The following is a 12,170-nucleotide window of genomic DNA, read 5'->3' as shown; positions in this document are numbered from 1 at the left end:
TGGTGCAGCTGGGAAGCCATGTAGAGACTGATGGTAGCACGGGAGCAACGTGGAGTAGCTAGGGAGCCATGAGGGGAGCGATAGTAGCACAGGAGCTACATGGTGTGGCTAGGGAGCCATAGATGGTTGGTGGTAGCATGGAAGCTACTGGTTGCGGCTTGGGAGCTGTAGATGATAGATGTTAGCGTGGAAGCTACTGGTTGTGGCTTGGGAGCTGTAGTTAATAGATGGTAGCGTGGAAGCTACTGGTTGCGGCTTGGGAGCCGTAGATGATAGATGGTAGCATGGAAGCTACTGGTTGCGGCTTGGGAGCCGTAGATGATAGATGGTAGCATGGAAGCTACTGGTTGCAGCTTGGGAGCCGTAGATGATAGATGGTAGCATGGAAGCTACTTGTTGCGGCTTGGGAGCCGTAGTTGATAGATGGTAGCATGGAAGCTACTGGTGGTGGTGGCTTGGGAGCTGTAGATGATAGATGGTAGCGTGGAAGCTACTGGTTGTGGCTTGGGAGCCATAGATGATAGATGGTAGCGTGGAAGCCACTGGCCGCGGCCTGGGAGCCTTAGATGGTAGCGTGGAAGCTACTTGTTGCGGCTTCGGAGACGTAGTTGATAGATGGTAGTGTGGAAGCTACTGGTTGCGGCTTGGGAAGCCAAATGGAGATGGCGGTAGCAGGATTGCTGGACACAGCAGGTTTTCATATAGAACTGGTCTAGGAACAAGCAGGAGCCTTGGATACACTTGTGCTCAGAAGTACAGCTATAGCATAAGCTGTACACCACGGAACGTAATGAGATGTTCAGGCTCAGAATGCTATCAGGGGAGGATATATATTCCCTGGGTCAGGCTGCAATTGGTGGATATGGACAAGTGGTCTGGTAGTAGCATTCTGAGTGGTGGAAGGCACAACATGCAGAGGGAGTATTTATCTCTGCAGCACTGAGTCAGAAATACTCCTGTGATTCCAATCAGGGCTAGCAGTGTTCACAGACAGAGGAGAGTCCAGGTGACTAATCACTTTGGGAAGGAGAGCAGTCTGCACACACAGAAATGTTACAACCAGCATGATTCAGAGCAGATCTCCCAGGTGAATTACAAACACAGGGCCTGATTCAGACCCGGACGCTATTTGCGGACGGTCGTTCCAAAAAAGGGGCCAGCTATTTAAATTGAACGCTCGCTCTTTGTGGTTTGTTGACGCCTCTATGTCTGAGCGAGCAAACAAAAAATGCGCTCGCTATTTTGGAAAGACACCCCTTTGCCGTTCGCATCACACATCATCTCCGGTATTTATTAGATTAATCGGGTACATCGAAAGGCATCTGAACTGCTCACAGTGCTTGTGGTAGGTTTTTCTTACCGCTATCACTGCGAGCAGTTCAGGCTAAAAGACAACCAAGTGACATGGTCGATGACGCTCCTTAACTAATTATGCACTCCCATTAAATGCCCTTTTGACCGTTAAGCACGCCTGCGTTCAGATCTCCACTCCCCCGTTTCAAGCACCTTCCCCTGTTACTACCCACAAACGGTACATTCTGTCAATGAAATTAGCAGCCCCTCGCTGCTTTGCAAGTGCACGATTTCCGACCGCAATGACTGGTTTGCGCATGCGCATTACGACCCATACGCATGCGCAGTTGTTCGAACATCGCTCAGAGTGAACGAGCGGCCGCTTATGAGCGGCTCTGAATCAGGCCTACAGATCCATGAGCAGCTGGCAGAGGTAAGTCTCAAAGCAAAGGTAAAAACTAGCCAGGGTTGTGACATTTATATAGTATGTGTGTTTTTATATATAGGTACATGTAGAATGGCACTCCTGGTACAGAAAGTACCAACAGCCGGGGTGCCTTCCCAAATATAGCAATATGCGCAGGGTGTCTATACGAGCAATAGACCAGGCGGCACTCATCCGGACTTGGTAAAAGTATTAACGTGGTTTATTAGGCTGCAACGAAAAAAGCCGCTCATTAGCTATAAAAGGGGAAGGAATCTAAAGGATCTTTTGACCGATATTGACCCCCTATTACAACCATTAAGTCATACTACCTATAAGAAGAATGGCTGTTACCATTGTGCTTCCTGTATCACTTGTGGATACCTAGAAACAGGATCCACGTTCAAACATCCACACACAGGAAAAAAGATCAAAATCCAGCATACTCTTACATGCACTAGCAAATATGTGGTCTACCTTATCACTTGTCCTTGTGGACTCAGCTATGTGGGACAAACGATGCGCATGTTTAAAGAACGCATGGCCAACCATCGCTCATCAATCAATCTGGCATTGGCCACACGGTATTCAGACCAACCAGTAGCCTGTCATTTCAAGGCGCAAAAACACCAATTATCATCTTTACGGTACAAGATTATCGATCACATCCCTCCGTTAAGCAGAGGGGGAGATAGGGTTAAAAAACTCTTGCAGACGGAATCCAAATGGATTTTACGATTGGATACTATATACCTCAGAGGTTTAAATGACAAGGTGGCTTGGCATTCCTTTATATAACAGCAGCTTTGTGATATCATTATTACAATATATAATGTATATTGTATAATTGTTTTTCTTCTTATTATTATTATTATTATTATTATTATTATCATTTATTTATATGGTGCCACAAGTGTTCCGCAGTGCCTTACAAAGTACATAGACAAAAAAGTAACCATTGACTTACAATACAATACAATACAGGACATGGATAAACATTGCTATATTAGTGACATTAATGCCCTAATAAGCAGCCAAGTGTTAGTTGCCATAGTGGCTAGTAAGAGATAAATTAAATTACAGTAGGGAGAAGCACAAGAGGGTAGAGGGCCCTGCTCGAAAGAGCTTACATTCTTTAAGGGAGGGGAAGACAAACAGGAGTGACACAGAATGGGGTGGGCCAGGAGAAAGGAAGATGTAGCAGCAAGTTAGGATGAGAACTGGAAGGCTTTAATGAAGTAGTGGGTCTTAAGAGCTCATTTGAAAGATGGTAGAGAGGTGCAGAGTCTGATAGGGAGAGGGAGGGAGTTACAAAGGTGAGGAGCAGCACGGGCAAAGTCTTGGAGGCGGGAGTGGGAGGAAGTAATCAATTGGCATGAAAGGCGGCGTGTATTAAGTGAACGAAGAGGGTGGACAGAAGAGTGAAGGGAGATGAGATCAGAGATGTAAATGGGAGAGGAATGAGTGAGGGCTTTGTAAGTGAGTGTAAGAGCCTTGAATTGGGTTCTGAAAGGGAATGGGAGCCAGTGGAGGGCTTGCAAAAGAGGGGAGGCAGATGTAGAGCATTTGGAGAGGAAGATGAGCTGAGCAGCAGCATGGAGCACAGACTGGAGAGGAGAGAGATGGGATTTGGGGAGGCCAGCTAGGAGGTTACAGTAGTCCAGTCTGGACATGACCAGTGAATGTACAAGGGTTTTGGTAGAATCCTGGGTGAGAAAGGGTCTGATCTTGGAAATATTCTTGAGATGGAAATGACAGGACTGTGAGAGGTTCTGAATGTGTGGTTTAAAGGAGAGGGAAGAGTCCAGGATGACTCCAAGACAACGCACTTTGGGGCTAGATGAGATAGTAATGCCATCTATTAATAAAGAAATAGTGGGACACGATGTTATGTGGGAGGGTGGGAAGACTATCAGCTCAGTCTTAGACATATTAAGTTTGTGAAATCGTTGGGACATCCAGGAAGAGATAGCAGAGAGACAGTTAGAGATACGAGTCAGTAGAGAGGGGGAAAGATCAGGTGAGGAAAGGTAGATCTGAGTATCATCAGCATAGAGATGATAATGGAGGTCAAAAGAGCTGATGAGTTTACCTAGAGAAGACGTATAGAGAGAGAATAGGAGAGGTCCAAGAACAGAACCTTGGGGAACACCTACTGTAAGAGGCTGTGGGGGGGAGGTCTATTGTTTAGACCATATGTTTTCTCCCTTGTAGAGATTAATTCAAAAATAGGTTTCTTTTTGCTTTTTTAAAAAATATATATTTTTCCGGTCATTAGTCATATTGTCTGTAGATCACATGATTATATAGCTTCATGAGATATTGTGTATATTTCTTTATATCATATTTGTTATATTATACACATTATTTTTTTACATTATACAGGCACTTTACACGTTCCTTCTCCCTCATCTCTACGTGATCAATGGGCCGGCTTTTTTGATGTTTGGTTTCTATGACCACTGTCTCTGAGCGTCCATGTTACCTTGACTACCTACACTCACCAGCAGTCACATTACGTGACTCCTCTTGATGACGTCATGCCCCCAGCGACACCCAGGCCAACGGCGGGAGATGGACGGACCTGTTCCACACCCATTGCACATTACTATTATTTAAGGTATGTTTTATTTGTATTCACTGTTTGTACCCTGATGAAAAGGCTGCAAAGCCTTGAAATGTTGGCCTAATAAACCACGTTTATACTTTTACCAAAAAGAAAAAAAAAGGCCCAATTAACCACGTTTATACTTTTACCAAGTCCGGATGAGCGCCGCCTAGTCTATTGCTCGTATAGACACCCTGCGTATATATATATATATATATAGAGAGAGAGAGAGAGAGAGAGAGAGGATTGTGGTGAGAGGGATTGTCTCTCACCTGAATTACCCACATTCTGGTGAAATCAGCTCCCTCCAAGGGAGTCTTGGTTGAAACCTGTGCGTTCTGCATTAGCAGTGGAGGTGTGAAATTCCACAGTTTCACATTTACACAGAACCAGCTGGAATAATCACTGGAGCACAGGAAGGGTTTAAAACTCTCATACATCTGATGCTCGTTGCCCTGATGCTGAGTAGCAGCCAGGTCATAGGGACACAGTGTTGTAGTGCCAGGGTCCAAGGGCTGTGCTAGGAGACCATGCCCAAATTGTGGCTGCAAACCACTGCTGACTGATTAGCACAAGGAGTGCTGAGACTTTTATGTTTGCTTGTTTATTTTGTCATGTGCCTTTATGTGTGCAGGCCTAACCTCACGTATGCTAAGGTGTAGTGTCTACTACCATTAGAAAGACACTGCTTTACCAAGTACCTGTTTGTCTGCAGTCCTCACAGATAAATACTATATATATATATATATATATATATATATATAAAATCAGAAAACCCAGCACTCACCATGTTTAAACACTCACAATGATGTATAAATAATTAAATAAAAAATGGGGATCTGGTTCACGGATTGATCAATGCATTTAAGCCCGCAGCCCACATCACGAGACCCCACTTTCTGCAGGTCCTACACTATCCGTCACACTGATGGAAACCTGGTAGCTGCTATCACATAGTTTAGACTGAAAAAATGTTACCTGGTTTAAAGCTCACCTGCCAGCTAATGGCTTTTAAAGGTAAGGCAGTCACCTGAGATAGCTTCTATCACACTACCAAAAAGGCAGCTGACACAGGTTAATATAAACGAGTTTGCACATGGGGTACATGAGAAAGCTATGATCAAAAAAAGTTTAATAAAAATTAACCGCATAAACAAAGTCAGAAATGATGTTTAAACATGGTGAGTGCTGGGTTTACTGATTTTATTTATTTAAGCATTGTGGTCACAGGCCACTTGCACCCCAGTCCTGGGAATGGCAAGTGCAGGTCTGCACCCCAGGTCTGGGAGTGGCGAGTGCAGTGGATTTCTGACTTTGTTTATGCGGTTAATTTTTATTAACCTTTTGTGATCATAGCTTTCTCATGCACCCCATGTGCAAACTCGTTTATATTAACCTGTGTCAGCTGCCTTTTTGGTAGTGTGATAGAAGCTATGTCAGGTGACTGCCTTACCTTTAAAGCCATTAGCTGGCAGGTGAGCTTTAAACCAGGTGACATTTTTTCAGTCTAAACTATGTGATAGTGTAGGACCTGCAGAAAGTGGGGTCCCGTGATGTGGGCTGCGGACTTAAATGCATTGATCAATCCGTGAACCAAATCCCCATTATTTATTTACTTATTTATACATCATTGTGAGTGTTTAAACATGGTGAGTGCTGGGTTTTCTGTTTTTATTTATTTAAGCATTGTGGTCACAGGCCACTTGCACCCCAGTCCTGGGAATGGCGAGTGCAGGTCTGCACCCCAGGTCTGGGAGTGGCGAGTGCAGTGGATTTCTGACCTTATATATATATATATATATATATATATATATATATATATATACACACATGCATATATCACACATACCTTACACACGTACACACCTACTGTATGCCACACATACATTACACACACACTTACCTTGCAGCAGACATGATAAGGATGGGACCTGGCAGGCTGACACCATGTCATTAGTCTCCTCCCCCTAGCGACAAAATGCTGCAATTCGCGGGTCAATCGGGAGGGGATGGAGCCAAATGATGCGATTCTAATGGAATCACGTTATATTGGCTCAGCCTCCTCCCTATTGATCCGTGGGGCTTAAGAAGATGGCACTTAAGAAGATGGTGTCTGCTCTCCAGTCTGTCAGGGGGGTTTCTGGGTACTCAGAACGCCCCCTGCGTGCGCTAGTGGCTTTTTATTTTATTTTCTGTTCCTCCGCTTTCTCCCATCTCCCTCTGTTCTTCTCCCTTTCCTTTTATCTCACCATGTTCTTCTCCTTTTCCTCCCATTTCCCTCTGCTTGACCCCCTTTCCACCTGTCCACCTCTGTTATTCCCCCTTTCCTCCCATTTTCCTCTATTCCTTCCCCTGTTTTTTCATGTGACATTCCAAGTAGGGTCATCTTGTAACAGCACACAATTGGTGTTGCGGAGGCGTGCGTGTGCGTTATGGAGGAGCGTGAGCTGCCGTTGTAATATACAAAAAAATTAGACTGTTAGATCTCACAAGCAGGGCCATCCTCCCTAATGTGCTTTTCCCCCTTATTTATATCATAATCTCCTCCTCACTGCCTTCATCAGCACCTATCCCCTGGGTTCTGCGGCCCTGCTGCGCATTTGGGTATTACAACTGCTGATGCAATAATGTTTATAAACCATGTCAATGTTATGCTATGTTTTGTACTGTAAGTATTTTTTTTCTTGTTTTATTCATACTGTTTCTGTTTATGTACATTGAAAGGCACCTTGTGGCACCAAATAAACAAAGGATAAAACTGATAATAATAATAATTGCATTGATATACAGTATATATGATGTGTATTAACCTCAGTCTGTGAATTAAACCCTGTAACACTATGCACACATGGTACCTTATTTCTATTAAAGGAATGGAATCATTAAAAATAAATATTTAAAACTTACACAATTGCAGCACAAGAAGATACCTTGTGGTATCATTGCAAATACAGAACAATGTAATTAAGGTTTTTACAAACAAATGCGATACAAAGTATCCTCCTATTGAAACACTGTCTCCAGAATGAATTAATTACTCTTGTCAGATGGATCAAGTCCCTTTGTTTAAATCATCTCAATCTCCCTGTAGAATTTATGTACCTTAATATATTTTGTAAAAATAGGGGTATTAAAAAATTCCCAGAGTACAAACTGGAATACATTATATTAATCCATTAAGGAATCTTCCGTTTGCTGTCACCAGACTGCCACACGTCCAGAGTACTGCTTGGGTCCTGTTCTTTGCACCAGGAGCCTGCCGCAGCTTATTGCACCTATTCACAGGTGACACGTCCGGTCTCACACGGAGCACCCAGATTCAGGCTCCCTGCCTGCCAGCATCCACGCTCCCGCTGACGAGCGGTCAGAGCATCATACCTTCCCCGGAGATTGTATCTGCAGCATATCTGTGTTGGGGGGCTCCCGGCAAATTGGAGACACAAAGGGTAACTATACTGTTACAAGTTACACTCCCGCTTATTAGTGGTAGAGGTATTACTCCTGTGTATTGCTGGCACACAGATCTTGCAGAACAGTCTATATATCTCCATTCTACAGCGACTCCCTGTTAGCAGTTACTCCTACATTGCTGGTACCATGTCTTATTGACAACTATGTCCATAAGAAGATACAGTGTCTAAATACCCATTCAATCCAGGATTGTTTCCACTTTTAACTACGTTGTTTCCATATGAAATAGACTAAGTTATTCCACCAGCCATGTGGTCACATCAGTGTTTAATTTAAGACAGTCTGAACACTGCACAGAGCCTTGTGCTCATATATCATCATCTGATGTTGTTTATATTGTTGTGTATTATTGTTATTTCTTGGTATTAAACCTTTGATCTTTTTATACCTATTGCTCATTTACATTTTTTGTTTATACTCACAAGCGCTCCTACATATTTCCATTTGTTCTCCATTTTTAGCAGGAAGCAGAGCCTGCTTGTTAGGAGCTGCCAGTTTGTATAAGTATTCTGTATTCAGTTGATAGGCGCACCTTATCACTTTATTTTGATATTAATCTAGAAGGATGACTACAATTTTGCTCTACCCGTTTTATATTGCTACAGATCAGATACGATGACAATACTTATTTATTAAATAATAATAAAGCATACACAATGTTGTCATAAATTAACATATATAAAATATAGTAATGAGACGCACAGATTTTTAATCCATTCACTTTTTTCCTACTATTCATATTTTTTTTTATTTTGCCACTTTTAATGTACTCTGTGATTTGTAAAACATTTCAATGCATATCTAAAAATTTTTTTTTTTTAAATATTATCACTAGTCCTAGTTGGACTCTGATTAACCACTTACCTGGTGTGGTCACAAAGGACACGACCGCAGTCAGCAGGGCTTTGCTGACATGATGGCAAGCCATGTGACTGTGTCTGCTGCTCTGCCCCCCATCATTTACAGAGGAGATCTGCTCTATACTCCCTGCAGTATTGTAGTAATGTCTGTGGGCCTGATTCATCAAGGATCGCTATTGCTAAAACGTACGCATATGGGTGATTGTTGCGTACTGCGCATACGTATGCATCGTAATGCATGTGCGTGAAGGCACCACTGCGAGTGCATGGAGACCACGTAGAGCCATCGCAGCGTGATTGACAGGCAGTGAGCGTTTGGGGGTGATGACAGGGAGGTGGTCGGCGAAACACAGGTGTGTCTCGTTCCTTTTGAACGCCGTTGCATGGATGTGCATAAATTAGCCAGTGCGATTGCATACCCAGCTTGAGTACTTACTGCTTGCAGTTTCTCTGTTCTCTGTTTCTATGATATATAGATAGACAGACATACAGACAGACAGACAGACAGACAGACAGATAGATAGATAGATAGATAGATAGATAGATAGATAGATAGATAGATAGAAAATGTAATGTTCCTGGTATTTTGCTATGGTACTGTTATGTGGTACTGTGTTTGGGTGCTGAATAATGGTCTCCAAACAGCAAAACTGGGTAAAGCAAGTAAAGGATGCTTTAATGTCAGCATAAGTGGAAAGAAAATAAACAGCCTAGCCCTTGGCAGAGCACTAAGGGGATGATTCAGAGATGTACGTTAATTCGAAGTCAACACACATCTCTGATGTTTTAAGATCTGCACATGTGCAGGACCTGAAAACCACTGCATGATTGACATGCTGCAGGCATTTGAGGGTGGCGACAAAGCCATGGCTGTGTCTTTGGATGCAGTTTCACTGGAACCAGCAACGTGATTTCACCAGACATCCTGAGTAACCTGAGGGTTATACATAGAAAAGGAAATTGTTGATGCACTATGCCATCATTACTTTTCAAATTTAAATATATTTTGTAATTAAATATAATTTCAGAGGTAGTTGGCATATCAGTGGCCAATGATACGGGCCTGTACACCAGCGTCACCTCATCGAGCAGGTCCCTAACACTTTGGGGTTCACACCTGGGGCACAGGGCACCCCAATAACAGCCAAGCCAAGGACCCCCCCAGGGTATCACATGAAAGAAAAGTGACAGTGAAGTGTTATAAAGTATCAAGTGTGTAAAAGTAGCTGAGTGTTGAATTAGTAACAAAGGTAAAGAATATTTGAAATATTACATGAATAATAAACAAACATAAAAAGTGATATAAAAAGTGACTATGTGTATTAAGTGGTGATGCCCTGAAGAGGCCCAGTCAGAGCAGCTCAGGGGGCCCCACTCCCAAACACTCACCCCAAATAAACTGACTCTACATACATATAGAAAGGACTTACTTTGAATTATGCCTGTTACTCAGATGTCCAATGGTCATGCAGTTGATCTGATGCTGGCTCTTTGGATGCAGCATCAGATCAGAGAAGCCGACAGCTGGCATCTATTTACAAAAGACGCCTTCTACAGCTTTCGCATCATTTTGCACAGCTGCTGGATAACTTCTAATAGATCAAAGTCAGGTCTTGAATATTTTGTGATAGCCAAATATTTAACTGGTGATTTCCAAAAGCAGGAGACTATAATCACAGTTCCAAATAATGAATAACTTCCAAATGCCCTGTAAGTTTGTGGGACTCAGACAATAGCATAATTTATAGAGAAGTCAACTATCGATAGTTAAGCTACAATGGTTCGCCAATGTGCAATGAAAAGAAGTCCTTGGCTATGCACAGAAATCAAATTGTGAACGATTGAGCCCAGCAATTTTGTTTGAAAAACCATTGACCATTGGTAGATAACCATTGATGGATGGCCAACTCTAGTCAAAAAGCAAAGGTCAGACAAGGGTAAGCAAATAAACGATAAGTAGACAAGCTGATTTAGAAGAGCTGATTAAACTGGCAAGTGAATACGGATGAGCCCATTTTTTATAGGGGATGTTGGTCACCAGTCTATGGTAGGCATTCAACTGCAATTGACCGCGGGGTTTACCCCGTGATTAATTGCCGGCAAAAATCCTCGCGGCGCAGGGAAAAGGTATTAAATAAAATTGCCTTTTCCCGCGCCGAAAAATCGTAACTCATGCACGGAAACACACTGATTCCACATAAACTGCTGAATCAATGGTTTTTTTCCCCACGCACGAGCCCGATTTGGTGTTTTTTATGCGGACTTTACCTCAAAGTCTGACTGCGGGTACTGGTGCGAGAGGAATCCCCACTAATTGAATAGGTCCGGCGCAGTAAACTCCATGGCTAATTAAATATGCCCCCATGATGTGTGTGAGTAGGAAAAAAACTTGATTCTATGATGCAGAAATGTGAGAACTTTACAATCCTAGATATACAGTAATGCAGATGCATCCAACACCTGCCTACGATATATACAGACAGATCATATCTGCAGCAGAAACCATGGAACTTGTGACTTTCAGCTATAGCCAGTGCATGCATACACTGAGACTTTCAAGATAAAGGGAACTCTAGAATAAGAATGTATACTGTAGCAGGGTATGCCTGTGGGGAAATGTTTAGTCTGTATCAACAACAGACCTGACAATCAAGGTGTAATTCATACCAAACATAAAAGTATACAGTATATATTTTTTTAAAAAGTGGATCTGGACCTGATGCAGCAATTTTCTTCCCAACTGGTAAGGAGCCATAAGCTTACGAAAAAGGAAAACTTTTCTCTCATCCAAATTGTTCTTCTACTTTGAAGCTTGCACAGATCGGGCGAGCAGAGAAAATTGTATCTGTCCATGGTACAGTACCAACCTTACCTCCGAGATTTGGAAAGCACTCTCTTCACATTGAAATTAAAAGTTTTTTTTCCTAGCACGGTCCAGATATTCTAATGAAATCTCTAGAAGGACCAAAGAAACAATATCTACATTGATTTGTCACTAAGAAACATGTCTACCATTAACAAGGTTAGCCACTGTTTATTACTTAATTAAAAAAACATAATAGTTTGTTTTACCTGGGTTCAGACCATAAAACTTATCTTTTAATGATTCATCTGGTGCATCTTGCTATCTTTGCTCATATATTTATTGATGGTGTAATTTTAGGTCACTTTTTATTTTATTGCAAACAACAAAGGTGCATTGTCTGTTTTCTAGTTAGCTTGGGCAAGACTAAGAGACATTCAGCTGTTGTATAATGTTCTTACAGAGACAGAATATCAAATATTTGATTCAAAACAATGATGTAAATACAGTAATTCTAAGCCACAATTTACTAGCATAACATTGTGGGACTAAGCAAGGGAGTTCTGCAGTTTTGAGCACACCGTAACATACTACAATATTCTCTCCTCACTGAGGCCATCAGAATAGGTTTGTCCAAATCAAGTTGAGGTAGCTTCTAACAATGACAGAAAATTGTAAGAAAGGGACATAATGCAATTTTAGATTGATCAC

The sequence above is a fragment of the Taudactylus pleione genome, unplaced genomic scaffold (genome assembly GCF_031769625.1).
Source record: "Taudactylus pleione unplaced genomic scaffold, aTauple2 ptg000436l, whole genome shotgun sequence".
Classification (NCBI taxonomy): domain Eukaryota; kingdom Metazoa; phylum Chordata; class Amphibia; order Anura; family Myobatrachidae; genus Taudactylus; species Taudactylus pleione.
This window is presented reverse-complemented; position numbering follows the sequence as displayed.